Consider the following 6,000-nt stretch of genomic DNA (forward strand, 5'->3'; position numbering starts at 1 on the left):
TATACATTTCGGTAAATCTTAGGTATATATGCATTTTGTTTTTTTAGCTTGATCAAAATTATTTAATATTTCATAACAGGTAGATAGTTAAGAGTTTAGGCAGCTTCAGCGGTGGGCGCCTGGCACTCCCCATAATTCGGCACCCAGGTGCCCTGCACCCCTTACACCCCCGGGTAAAGACGGCCCTGACTCTTCCCCCTAAAAGTAGTATTGGTGGTAGGTAGGTTGCACACAATAATATAGACCATAGCTAGATACTTACTTACTTACTTACCTACTTAGCTAGCATCTGGCTATAGAGAGCTTGTAGACATAATTTGTCTCTGCAATGCCCCATGACCTACAGTCCTTTTATGAAGATTAGGGTCTTTTTTCTTTATTGCTTTGCAATTTTCCACAATTCTGGGCAGGATACAAGCTTGGACTGTGCTCTACTACCCATATTTTATATGCACATGTTTTCATTATTTTCCATGCCAGGTCTTGTCCTGAAATTCATATTTTACTACATATAATAAAGAGTGAGAATGAAAATCAGATGCTCGGTGCAATTGCTGCAGGTTTTTTGATCGACTCGGCGTTGGCGTTTCATAACTCCGCATTGATTTGTTGTTCGCTGCACCTACAACTTGCCTGGCACTGGAGGCCTATAATTCCCCACCCATAGAGAGGATGTTTGGGAGAGTTACCATTTGCCATATTGATTCCATTTGAAGAACATAACAAAATGGTCTCTTCAGAGCCTGCTCACTGGCAGTATTATTGAATTCAGATTTCATCAGCCTTCTCCTTTGGCTTTACCAAGTCATGGACAGAGAGGCAGGAAGAGGATGGATCTTGATTTAAAGGAGTGGAAGAAATGCCAGCTCCCAAATCATTAACCAGTGAACAATAATACTTAAGGCAGAAACTGTTCTTTTGAATAAGGGCAAGCTGCAGTTAAATCCAGCAAGTCTAGCCCTATTCAGGCATTACACTCGCAAGTAAGTACAACACAAGTTCTGGGCTTGAACATGTGAGCTCTGCCCTCCCTGTTGCTTTCTATGAGCTGGAAGAGGACACACTGCTTTTGTTGGAGAACTGTACCGCAATAGTCAGATAAGTGCATTGCAACATTCAGATAAGTGCAAATTTTGAAGAATTAGTTTTCTGGTTCTGTAGAGGAAAACCAATCTTCAATAACTATTTTGGGGTTGCAAAACAGCTGAAGCAATATATTACTGAGAGGAGCAGACAGGAAACCAGCAGTGTGTCCTGCTTAAGCAAGTTCCTCTGAGGAAGCAGGCATTTTTACATTTATTTTTATACTTGTGCGTTTTTCTGCTACAGATAAGGAATTTAGGCAGGCCATTTCAAAGAACAAAGATGTTCTGAGCTCATCAGCTAAAGCTTATCTTGCAGTTTTTTTCTCTGCAGTTACATTCTAAAAATTTGCTTGCAGTAAAAAGTTCAGAGAACATCGCCTTTCCTTCATCATGTGTGCGTCCCCTTCCCCCCTTCCCTTCCATCCATCCACTTGTCAGCAAATTTAAGCAGAAAGATTCCAGGCTTAGGATTTGAGACCTGTGGTCTTTTACTCCTGCAGTTCTTGTAATTGTGCTGGAGAGTGCAAATGTGATAAATTTGGCTTTAAACACAATATGAATCTAATTTTCCACATCTAGGATTTCAGTAGCCCAGCAATGAAAAACCAGGGGGTGGGGTGTATCTACATTTGCGGTATAAGAATTTATGGACTTTGACTACTGTAGGGGGGGAAATAACACCTCAGTTTCATGCCTCCAGAGGATGGGAGATCCAGAACACATCTGGAGGGATTTTATTTCTTAGGCTTCGGACTTAGATGACCAACATTCACCATCCATGACAGGTTGGGATATATAGATGTCCTGAATTGTATTGGCATGTTACCATTTCCCCCTCTTATTAGTTATTTATTGTTTGCTCACTTTGTATACAGTATAATGTAATTACCCTGTTACTGCAACTCTGGGTTGTTAGTAATGGTCATTATGTTAGAATAACACACACACACACACACACACACACACACACACACACACACACACGTCCCCCATCCCTCCATTCAGAACACACAATAGCACTAATGCGACTTCCCAAGGCAAAGATCCCACATGCTCAGACATCACCCAAGCTTATCTCCAGCTGCAACAGCTGAAAGCTTCATAGCCCTCTGTGATTCTTTAATGCTCAGCAGCAGATTTCCTCCACTTGCTGGTGGCTCTTGAATGCTAGTGCCCAACAACTTCAACAAATGGAAGCTGAATGGATGTGCTTGTTTGGGGAGATCCTTTTTTTGTAAACATTGGTTGGCTGGCGAACTGCATCGCAAAATTCGAAGAAGTGCAAATTTCAAAGAACATCTGTGTTTTGGTTATCGCACTGTTTCAGAAAATGTTATTTTTAATAAATTTGGCTTTAAATGCACACTGCGCTGGGTTTCCCCGCCATCCCTAGTCATGACCAACTGGTTGGGTTACGCGTAGGGAGGTCACTCAGTTTTCCTCCGCTTGGAATAGGAGAGCATTACAGTTCCAGAGGTTTTGCCTAGCTCAGATTGCAACCCAAACTGGAAAAGACCTCCTCACTCCTTCTTACCTGGCTGTTGCTCCAGCAGTGGCAGAAGAGGCAGGCAGGGAAGTGTGGCACATTTGAAGCACATTTTCCCCTGCAGAGAATTTCCCCGTCCAACACTTTTATGGCAGCTCAAGCTGATAGTCATCATGGCTTTTTCATTAAAGGGGGAAGGGCTTCCTTTTTCAATAAAGCCCTGTGAAAGTATTTATTTTCCTCAGCACTGCTGGAGGATTGACAGCTGCCCCCTTGATCCCTCTCTTTCAGGAAGCAAATTGCAAACGGTCTGGGGATTGCTTGCTGGCGTTCGTGTACAGCTGTTATTTGGGAGTCCATTCAAAGCTCAAAGGCAACAGGGCCTGGTGGTTGGTTTCATTCTGATCTTGTGTGTGTTTTCTCTTCCTTTACTATGACCTTTAAAAAGGCAAGAAACCAGCTGTTTGCCAGCCTTAAAAATGGTGTGCATTTGTGTGAAAGGCAGAGAGCTCAAGGCTTCCCAGGGTACCTCATTTGAAACGCGCAGGCTTAAAAAAGAATTGGGTCACTTCTGACTGCTACCATCTGGCCCACTTCTCTCAAAGATTACCCTGGAATGCATTTCACATGTGCGTTTGGAACCAGAGTATACCCTGCCAAAAGCCAAAATACTTTGCAGCTGAGTGTTGCCTGGAAGTCTAAATATTCCAAATGCAAGAACCAAGAGTGGCTTTCATGAAATAGCACAGCATTTCTGCATGAGTCTCACTGGGGTCCAAAGCACTTCTCATTGGTTTCCTTTTTTTTTACAAGTCAGTGATAAATCCCCTTTTCTTACCTCCCTCCACCCCACCCCCATAAAATATACTCCCTTAAAATGGAGAAGAATAACTGATGCAAGGTTTAATGCAGGCATCCCCAAACTTTGGCCCTCCAGATGTTTTGGACTACAATTCCCATCTTCCCCGACCACTGGTCCTGTTAGCTAGGGATCATGGGAGTTGTAGGCCAAAACATCTGGAGGGCCGCAGTCTGGGGATGCCTGGTTTAGTGAAATGGCTGTGGAATTGATGGGCTGCTTCCAGACAGCCTGTTTATTGAGCATTCATCCTGATTCATTTGCTGGGAGGTTAGATGGTGTTGGCTATATGTAAGGAGTATTCCTTCTTATTTGCTTACGGAGAGGTTAGAGCAAGCGTTGTCCCAGGTTTTCCAGTACGTTCCCACCTCACTTTCCTTATTTAGCAGGGAAGTCTGACCTTTTGGGAAAACAAGTTTGTTGCATGAGACCACCTGATCATCTGTAATTGTGCAACCCTTGGGCTTGCTGGTCGGCAGTTCAAATCCACAAGACGGGGTGAGCTCCCATTGCTCTGTCCTAGGTCCTGTCATCCTAGCAGTTCAAAAGCACACCAAGTAGGTAAATAGTAGGTATCACCACTGCAATTATCTGCAGCAAGGGAGCATATTCTCAATGTTTTGGGTTCAGGGCCACACACACACCATTTGAATGGAAATGCCCATCAACTTTGGGGTGGCCCAGCCTCCTCAAATAAATTTTTTGGGGGGGGGGGCAAAGGAGTTGGCTCCAATGGTTGGGTCCTTGCACGGTGCAGAATCCTTGAAATCAAGGCCCTACATTGCTCAAAGATCCCTGAGGCAAACCCTCAACATCTTCAATCCTAAAAAACTCAACAATTTCAACCCTAAAAAAGCTCAACAAAAGGTCAACAGCTTTTTTTAGCCCTCTTTGAAAAAAGTTTGGATACCACTGTTCTAGAGGAAGCCTTCTTGCCTCTCATAGCTTCTTTGACTCTCTTGGGAAGGGAAATGCATTGTGTATAATGCATTTTTTATGTCCAGATCTAAATACTTTCAGAAGAGGCCCTTTGTCTACGTCATTGCAATTATTTTCTCATTTCCACTGTGTCACATAAAACAGTGCCATCACTGTGCCATGACCTAGAAGCCCTTATTGGATATTAAGCGGGCCATTTTGTAATGGGAGCCTCACTGCAAATGTAAGCTAGGTAATAGTTTCAAGAATAGGTGTTATTTTTTTAATAATAATAATAATAATAATGCACATCAATGTGCTAAACCTTAATTCCAAAAGCAACTAAGCACTAGATGGAGCTCTGCTATAAGCTAAGAGTTACAGCCCTCTTTTCAGCGAAGTGAATTTCCAAAGCAGTGACTGAATTCAGAGCCTCAGAATTGCGCTTGCAAAAGAGTCCTTGAATATGAGGCTCAGAATTGACGACGATGATGATGATTTTGTGTTTATATGCACAGCATAATAAAAACACAGTAGCTACAGCATCTAAAAACTACGCAGCTAAAACAGCATTGCACAGTAAACACGACACTGCCTAAAACTGCTAGATTCGAGGCAGATTTATTTCACTAAAGCCCAGAGCAATTGTTGCTTCAGCCGAATGTGGTATTTGCTTTTGTAAATTTGTCCTGCTCAATCTGCCTGTCATTTGAGTCAGTCAATCTTTTTCTGCGTTCAAAGTGCCATGGGATTCTTACCTGTTTAAAAGTATCGTTTTCCAAGGCTGCAAAAGTCTTTACAGATCAACAGGGGCACAGATCTGTGCGTGTGTTGAAATGAATGGGTGAAGTACCGTAGCTGGCCCACTTGATACTATTAAGCCATTTCCTGTTCAGTTGTGGCTCCCCATTTGTGGAGCACTCTCCCCAATGAGATCTGCCAGATGCCATTGCTGACATCTTCTCAATGCCAGATAAAAACTGATACTCCCACTTTCCAGGATTTTGATGGACTATGATGTTTGCTGTTAATTGCTTCCTGGTGAAGCTTTCTGCCGCTCCCTGTGATTTTTTGCTTCTGGTTTTTTTGTGACATGTTTACATTATAATGTTTGAGCTGGGTACATCTATGAACATAAGAGCCTGCTGGATCAGGCCAATGGCCCATGTAGTCCTTCATCCTGTTCTCACAGTGGCCAACCAGAGGTCTATAGGAAACCAGTAAGCTGGGTCTGAGAAAGAGAGCCCTCCCCCATTTTCTCGTTTCCAGCAATGGGTATTCAGAAGCATTGCTGCCTCTCACTGAGAGGAGATATGGCAGACATTGTTGTGTAGTGGGTATTCAGTGATTTCAGCCCGATGCAGATAAGAAACTGGAGGTGAGGATCTGGTACAACATCTCTTTACTTCAAAGAACAGGCAGGAGCCAGAACACAGGAATGGGAAAAAACTGGAGCTTATATAATAACAGAGGACTAGCAGGGAAAAGATACATTTTGGCGGGAACCAATGGCACAGACTCCCTCCCGCGGAATCCAATTCTGCACCCTGAACCAGTGAATGATAGACGTTCCCGCTGGAACTTGTACATTCAAATAAACTCTGTACTACAATACAATAAACTCTATATTACAATACATACTTGGCTGTGGT

Source organism: Zootoca vivipara, chromosome 3, assembly GCF_963506605.1.
Source record: "Zootoca vivipara chromosome 3, rZooViv1.1, whole genome shotgun sequence".
Lineage (NCBI taxonomy): Eukaryota > Metazoa > Chordata > Lepidosauria > Squamata > Lacertidae > Zootoca > Zootoca vivipara.